This window comes from Protopterus annectens, chromosome 9.part0, assembly GCF_019279795.1.
Source record: "Protopterus annectens isolate FY-2018-M chromosome 9.part0, PAN1.0, whole genome shotgun sequence".
NCBI classification, from domain to species: Eukaryota; Metazoa; Chordata; order Ceratodontiformes; family Protopteridae; genus Protopterus; species Protopterus annectens.
In genome coordinates, this window is record NC_056743.1 from 1,731,634,232 (window position 1) to 1,731,642,927 (window position 8,696).

The window sequence follows — 8,696 nt, forward strand, 5'->3', positions numbered from 1 at the left end:
TAAGCTCCCCTATTTTCTTTCCTGAACACAAAAATTAAGGAGAAAGGATATGCCATACATTTGATGTCCACAGACAAGTCAGTCCAGAAAAACTCAAGTCACAAAGGAGAAAAAAGCCCCCAAAAATCTCATGACCAATGTATTGAGGCTCCAAACACCATAAAACACTATAAAATTCAATCAGCTTAATTCAAAACAGTGATACAAAATAACCAACTAGCTCAAACATGTCACAAGATGGGTCGCCAACAGCCTCACTGACAGAACCCACACTGTGAAAGTAGCAGACTCCAAATCTAACTTCAGACCAGTGACAAGTGGAGTACCACAGGGTTCAGTCCTGGGTCCTCTCCTGTTTGGTATCTACTTCTCTGAAGTACAGGCCAACACAGAAGGTCTTTGGCTAATGAAGTTCGCAGATGACTGCAAACTAGGGGCCATAATCAAAACTCCAAAAGATGTGGACATCCTACAAAAGGGCCTCGCTGAGATAGATGCCTGGTGTCAAAGCCATGGCCTCAAGCTCAATGCCAAAAAGGGCATTGTCATCCCTTTTATTAAAAACTCAGTACCCATGAACTACCACATAGGTGGTAGTCTACTTAACACCGAAAGTGTGATAAGAGACCTTGGGACACAGGTGGACAGTAGTCTCTCCTTTGATAATCACATCACTGCAGTAGTCAGGAAATCCTTCTATGTGGCACACCTCATCACAAAAGGTTTTTCATCCAGGAAAAAAGAGGTCATTGTTCCCCTCTACTCGTCACTCATTAGACCTATTATAGAGTACAATGCCCCTTTTGGTATGTACCTCACAAGACATCTACAACAACTGGAAAGACCACAGAAATACCTCACAATGAGAGTTACCGGCCTCAAAGAGATGCCCTATGCAGACCATCTCAAAAAACTGCAGCTTTACTCCATTGCATATTGCCTACTCAGAAGCGATCTCTGCCTAACACACAAAGCTATGTCAAACCCAGAGCTTTTAGACATGCTCCACTTAAAGAAATCCCAATCCTTATGAGCTACATGCTCTAGGGACCTAAATCTCATCACCACAATAAACAGAACATGCTGGAGGGATAGATTGCTGTCCCAGAGACTTCCCATACTCTGGAACAAACTACCTATCTATATCAAACAAACTCCTCATTAGCACTCTTCAAGAAAAATCTTGATGATTGGATGGGAGATAGGAAATTCACCCCGGGGATGACTTCTGTGGCTCTGCTCAACAGTGGCACTGGAAAATAATTTTCTTGGGTGGTGAAAGCCAGGGTACATTTGGCTAGGCTTATATGGGCCCTAGGGCCAATAGCCTAGTACCTGCCTATGAACCTATGAACCTATGAACATGCTTTTGTCAAAGCTTCTTCAGGTTTTTTAAAAATTCATCATTCACGGAGAGGTAAATGCACAGTGAGAGAGAATCACATACTGCTCAAGTGTCATGTCTTATTGGTTAGAGTTCAGTAAGCTGATATACAATAAAAATATAGAACATTAAAACAATTGATTATATTAGATTACATCAGTTTCTAATACTAAGCAATATATTCATTCATTGCTCATATATAAAGCCAAATTACAACTGCTGCTTACTTTTTAGTGTAGATTTTAAAGCTAACTGGATGATGTAATCCTGGTCACATGTCAGCTGTTAGAGCTGTAATCCAACTGTACTCCAAACATTCAGTCCTGTTTCATATTTTCTTCATCTCTCTTACTTAACAATATCAATGTAAGTACTACTAACTTAAAAGTCATGTTTATAATCTGACTACAATATGTGTTTAGATAATGCTTTGGTGTTTATTTTGCATTTTATGTTAGAAATATGCTCGTAGATATGCTCCTTGAGTTTTCTATTTCTCTTTCCCACATTAAATCCAGAGCACACTTGACAAAGAGCTACATATCTTATATTGGTAGAGTAACAGTCTACATAACTGTTACATTTATATACTTCACCAGTAATTTTACACATCCAGTTATGTTACCAGTAACTGGACATGTAAAATTAATAGGGCATAAAATATGTTTTTCAGAATTTGCACTTTCCACATGCAAAATTTCCTTTCTTCTGATTAAATCTATTGTTAATTGTAAAGTTCTGCTCCTAATAACATAATAATTGGTTTAATGTCCTCCTTTATACTCAAAACCAGCAAATTCATCCATAATTCCTGCTGGCAAATGTAGTAACTGTAGAATATGGGAGTGTATCATCCTTTGTATATATATATATATATATATATATATATATATATATATATATATATATATATATTATATGTTGTTGTAAATCTTAACCTAAAATTGTTAGAATGATTAGACTCTCTATCTATTAAAGAAAAGAAGGGCTTAGCCTCAGAGGTCGGTGCACCTTTAGACAGCACTCATTCATTCTCTAGCTGGGTGTAGCCATTTCCCTCTATCAAAATTCATGTACCAAATAATCTAATTGTTCATTTACTTGTTCATCATTGGTAAGTAATGTAGAATAGTGTATCATCTGACCCTTGACAATATTTTTAAAAGCATGGAGATGCATACTAGTCCAATGTAAAAGTATATTCACTCTTGTCTCTTTCCTAAATACACTCATGGATAATTTGCCATCTTGCCAATTACCTCTCCTAATGTCCAGATAGCTAATATTACTAATAGAGTAGGATATGTTGTATTTTTCCCAATATAATGTTTATTGATTTACATATGAAGAACAACAATTATAAAAAGACAAAAATCATAAAAGTATTACAATTTTCAAACATTCACAAACATGAAAAAAAGATAATAGGCATGTACACATACTGTGGTATTCATTAGGCAGAGATCTGCATTGTCCACAGAGGATTTACATTTAAAATATAAATTTATGGCATGTATGTAGGTGTACACAAAATTGTAGAAGCACTGAAACAGTGCATCCAAAACTATTTGCAGCTATTTACATCCAGATGTCACAAAATGATTACAACTGCTAGAAGAATGATAAGAAAAAGAGAGGAAGAAAGTGAGAGAAAGGTAGTCAACAGGTGAGAATAATTTTTATAATATAGAGTATGAGATTTGAATTTTGAGTTTTGTCCTTCATCTATATAATGCAAGATAGTTAATATGGAATTTTCATATGTATAAAAAGAAAAACGTAAAAAGAGAAACCAAGTAGTTGGGTGTAGTAAGATGGAGTATAAAGAGATATCTTCAATTAATCTTTGAGCATAATTTCTAAGACATAACCTCAGTGGTTCTGATAATATAATATTTTATTTTGATTTTTAGTGACAAGTTTATGTGAAGATATGAGCAGCCACTGTGGTGCAGAGGTTAGCGTTGTCACCTCACAGCAAGAGGTTCTCTGGTTCGATCCTTGTCTGTGGTGCCTTCTCTGTGTAGTCTGCATGTCCTCCCTGTGGTCGCATGGGTTTCTTTTGAGTGCTCCGGTTTTCTCCCACATCCCAAAGACATGCTGTAGGTGGATTGGACACTCTAAATTGGCCCTAGATGTGAGTGCATGCATGTGTGTGCCTTTGTGGAAGGTTGGGGGCCGGGCTGGCAACTCGACACTGTAAAACTCTACTGCCAATCATGAGCGGACAGGTAATCGGCTGTGGTGAACTGGGAAAAAGCCAAAAGATGAAGAAGAAGACATTTATATGAAGATATAAATTTAGTTGCCATATTCTTGAAATTTTCCCATGTAATATTGGATCTATCTAGCCAATTTCTGGCACTGTAGTATTTAATTAGTGCCCATATTGTCATCAGAACATGTTTGACTAGACTTGTAAGGTTTTTGGGTGTTAACAGGAGAATTGCTGTTTCCCAAGAAAAAAATATTTTCATAGCCCATTTTGTCAAGTTTTACTTTTAATGAACACCACAATTTATAAACATTCTTGCAACTCCAGATGATATGCAGTATATCTGCCATCTCTTGATGGCAAAAGGGACAAGTTGGTGAATGCTTTGAACTGAACTTATTTAGAACTACAGGTGTAGAGTATGCAGTATTATTAATCATAAATTGAGTGTATATTAAGTTTTGAAAAGGGGTAAGTTTGAGTGTATTCTTTATTGCTTGAAGTTTTTGGCCTATAGTAATATTATTTTTTTTTCTTTCCAATAGTTATAGTATAAGAGTGAAGATTGAAATTTAATTGCAGATATTAGTTTATAAGCATTTGAAATCATTTTACTTCTACATAATAAGTTTTTTAGGATTGACTGGGTCATTCTAATGTCCTGCTTATTGACCACCAATTTTGAGAATTTAGCATTTGTAAGTAGTTTGATCTAAGTATGCTATAATTTTTATTGTGGAAACCCAAATACGCTAACTTAAGTTTATCCAGATGGTACATTGCCCATACTGTGATATTTTTAATTTGAGGATATTTTGTTAGGTCTAGTATCTTATTACTTAATTTCAGGTTTGGGGTTAGGTGTAAGGGCTGCAAAAATTCAAGAGTATCTTCTAGGTGAAGAGGTGAAATTAGTTTTTGAAATATAATAATTTTGTTTTTAATCGTTGGGTGAATTTTGTTTTAATATTTCCTATTTAATAAAAGGAATTACTTTTGGGTTTATGTTAAAAGAGCTTATATGATTGTACCAGATCTTGATCCAGAATGGAAACCATTCTTGGTTTGTTGGATCACAGTTTAATACTTGAATTATTTTGCTAGCACAGATAATGTCATAATAAAGTTTAAAGTCAGGTAATCCTATGGTGCCCTTTTCTTTAGGTAATATAAGTTTATTATAACCAATTCTTGTAGATTTCCGGTACCATATAAATTTTGAGAAAGCAGTTTTCATTTTTGAAAATAAATTTTGAGGATATTTACATTTATGACACTTAGCTGACATAGGATTCTAGGAAGAATATTTATTTTTATGATGGCAGCTCTAGATAAGAGTGAGAGAGATTTATATTCTTCCACTTGGATATATCTTGTTCAATAATTTCCCATGTTTTTTTTGTAAATTTTCTTTCAGCAGCTCTTTGTGTATATATTTAAATTTTATTTGTAGGTATTTTAGCAAGTAATTAACTCTTATTTCGCTTTCAGGGAAGTCAAATTCTTTATGACCACAAGGGTTGATAGACAAGATAGAAGATTTAGATAGAAACAACTCTGATCCAAAACAATACCAAAACAGCAAAATCTTCAGAAGTCAGGAATCAAAAAACAGGAACCAAAGTCAAATCCAAAAGCAAACTCTTTATTCTCCAGTGCCTTGGTGTAACCACCTTTCAAGAGTATACATCTAGATAGAAGATTTAGTTGGGTTAATTTTATAGTTTATTTCAAATGAGAGTTCTTAGATAGATTTTAAGATTTTGTATAAGTCAGTGTTGGGAAGTTCAAGATAGATATTTAGATCACCAGCAAGGGCTGTACATTTGTAAACTGATATTTTGGATATTTGGTAACTTGTGTAAAGTTTTTTGGGCTATATAGAGCAATAATGGTTCTAAGTAAAGTTTGAAGAGATAAGGTGAAACGGGGCAACCCTGTCTGGTCCCGTTGATCATTTTTAATGGTTTAGATTCTGATTTATTTAGATATAGAATTGTGGATGCATTGTTATATCCACAATGCTATATCTAAATAAATCAGAGTCTAGACCATTAAAAATTATCAACTGGACCAGATAGGGTTGCCCCCTTTCTCCTTATCTCTTCAACCTTTACATAGCATTGTGGATGCATTGTTCATGCCTTCTTTGAAGGTTGAGCATCGGGCTTGCAGACAGGAGTTCTGCTGTGGCGAACCCTAACCAGGAAAAGCTGAAAGACTATTGTGGATGCATTGTTATATATTACCTTAGTGATATTTATAAATTCTTGGGGCATATTAAAACAAGGGAGAATTTTAAAAAGGAAGTTCAAATTAACCTTTTCAAAGGTTTTACTTCCATCCACAGCTAATGCATACCTGGGATACTTATCCTTTGGCAAGAGTTGGATTACTGTGTCTAGAGTTAGAGTATTATCACAGACCAGTCTTTGTTTCATAAAATGGAATTGCTCAGAAGATATTATAGATGGTGGTATATTTAGCAATGTATATGCTAATATTGAGGTTAGTATTTTAATATCTATGTTTATAAGAGCAAAAGTTCTGTAATTATACAGGTTAGTTTTTTTCTGAGTTAGGTTTAAGTATTAAGATAATTTTTGAATTATTAATATAAAGGTCAGAGATACTGTAAGTGATATTATAGCTGAACGCTTTTAGCAAGATAGTTGAAATTTGCATGGTACATTTTTATTTGTAGAGTTCAGTTGTGAAGCCATTGTATTTCTTCTAGTGTGAGGTTTGCTTTAAGAAAATTGTTTTATTTTTATTTAAAAATGGGGATTTTAAGCCTTTTATAAATTCCTCATATTGGCTAGGGTTAAATTGTTTTTGTGGGCTGTAAACGTCAATATATATCTCTTCAAAAAACCTATAATATCAGAATCTATATCTAGTAGTTTGCCTTTATAATTTATTTCTGATATTCTAGGGGGGCATTTTTAACATTGGTCAATCTAGCTAATGCTTTTTAGGTATTTGTGCCCACTCTGCATATTTATGGAGTAATTTAAGTTCTGTAATAGAGTGACTTTGCAAATATAAAAAATAAAGTTGTTTTTGCAAGTTTAACATAGTCTCTTTTAGTTCAGTAGTGTATTTACTTTGCAGTTTTTCCTCCACTTCTTTTATTTGCTTTTCCAGTTTAAGTTTCTTATCATGCTCTTGTCTTTTATAAAATGATACTTTTTGAATAAGGGTGCCTCTTATTACAGCTTTTGTTGCAGCCCATTGTATGTCATTGGGTATATCACTGTTAGTAATATTGTTTTCTAGTTGAGTGAAAGTGTTTGTAACTTATAGTATTACTTCCTTTTTTTTAATTAAATTTGCATTGAGGGTCCAATTTGAGTGATTATATTTTATGTGCTTTGATTTAGTGCTGTTAATTTTAATAGAAATTTTCAAGTGGTCTGAGATAGATCTAGGATATATTTTACATATAATATCTAGCACTGACAGAGATTCAGAGATCAAGAAAAAATTGATTCTTCATCATGAATTATAACATGGAAAAATATGTATATCTGTTTATCAATTTGTCATATTGGTATAAGGTATAAGGATCAATTAAGTTGAAGTTGTTCATTAACTCTTTTAGTGCTAAGGTAATTTGAGATGATTGTTATGTTTGTGCAATCTGCCATTAGTAGGGTTAATTAATACATTCCAGTCTCCACCTGAAATATAATAGTGATTAGGGAACTTGCATTAGTAAATTATATACTTCATATAAAAAAAATATTGGTTGATACATGAGCCATAAATATTTAGAAAAAGTATGGGTTTGGTAATTGAGAGGTAGGAGCTAATAAAATAGCACCATCTACCATTAACATCTGACTTACAACTTCAATTTTCACCTTGAAAGGTATTTTTATTATAATTGTTGTTTCTTTAAAAGCTGTGTCATTCCCAGCTGTTATAATTTGTTTTATCCAGTTTCTGTCTCTGTCTTTACCCCATTGTTCATTGGTCATATGTGTTTCCTGAAGAAAAGTAATAGAAGATTTAGTTTGGAATATAAGATGCATAAGTAAATGTTTGCTTTTTATCATGAAGGCCATTAATGTTGCGTGAATCAATTGTTATCATTTTTATTGAGTCATAATTATATGCTGTTTTTGTATTTGGAGGGTTTGATAATGTTTTGTTGATCAACTGGTATGGAATTTAGAAAAATAAGTTTGTGTATTTGTGTGGCACATCCATTCCCCACATCTAACTTAGTACTTATCCACCTAATCCTTGATCTCAAAAGAAATAATAACAAGTACTGATGAAAGATTTGTATAATTTATTTTTTGAGAGCTATTACAATATAGCAGAGGGATGTAATAATATTATATTTCATTATATTATCCCAAGTAACAACAGTCATTAAACAACACAAATTCAATTTTGATACTTCTAAGAGGAAAAAGTTAAACTGAGTTAGATCTAACCATTTAATGCTCAATTATTAAAATTTCCTTAACTCAGTTATCAATATTACATAATCAAGTAAAAACTGGTAAACTATTAATAATTAAAAGGTGTAAATCAAATAAGTTAGCAAGCAATATAACTAGGTTACCTAGATATTTTTTAAAGAGTATGGCAGTTCGTACTTGAAACTTCCTAAGTCAAGAGAAAAAAAAAGTAACACAAAGATAGTAATAGATTAGCTTAGTCAATAGAAATTTGAACACCAGTATATGTAATTCAAAATATTTTATACATCATCCATGTATTTTCCATGTTAAACTGAGTTTATGTTCAGAGTTATCCCAACAAATTGTTAGTTATACTCAGATATTATAAGTCCTGCATTTAAAATTTAAATTAAAATTTTAAAAGGAACAGTATTTTCATTTTCCAAATAACACTACAGTGCTCAATTACTTCATTAACACCATATTCATAGGATATAAATTTTCCATATGACAGCAAGGTAGTTCTAATATTAGATTAAACACTAATCGTCTAGTCAGGTAGGATTAGAAATATTTAACAAAGATCAAAGTGTAGTATACTATCTAGGTATTGATGCCATAAAAGATTAGCTTGAATAAACTTGTATCATAAAGGCTGGAATGTTAAAGAAAAGAAAAA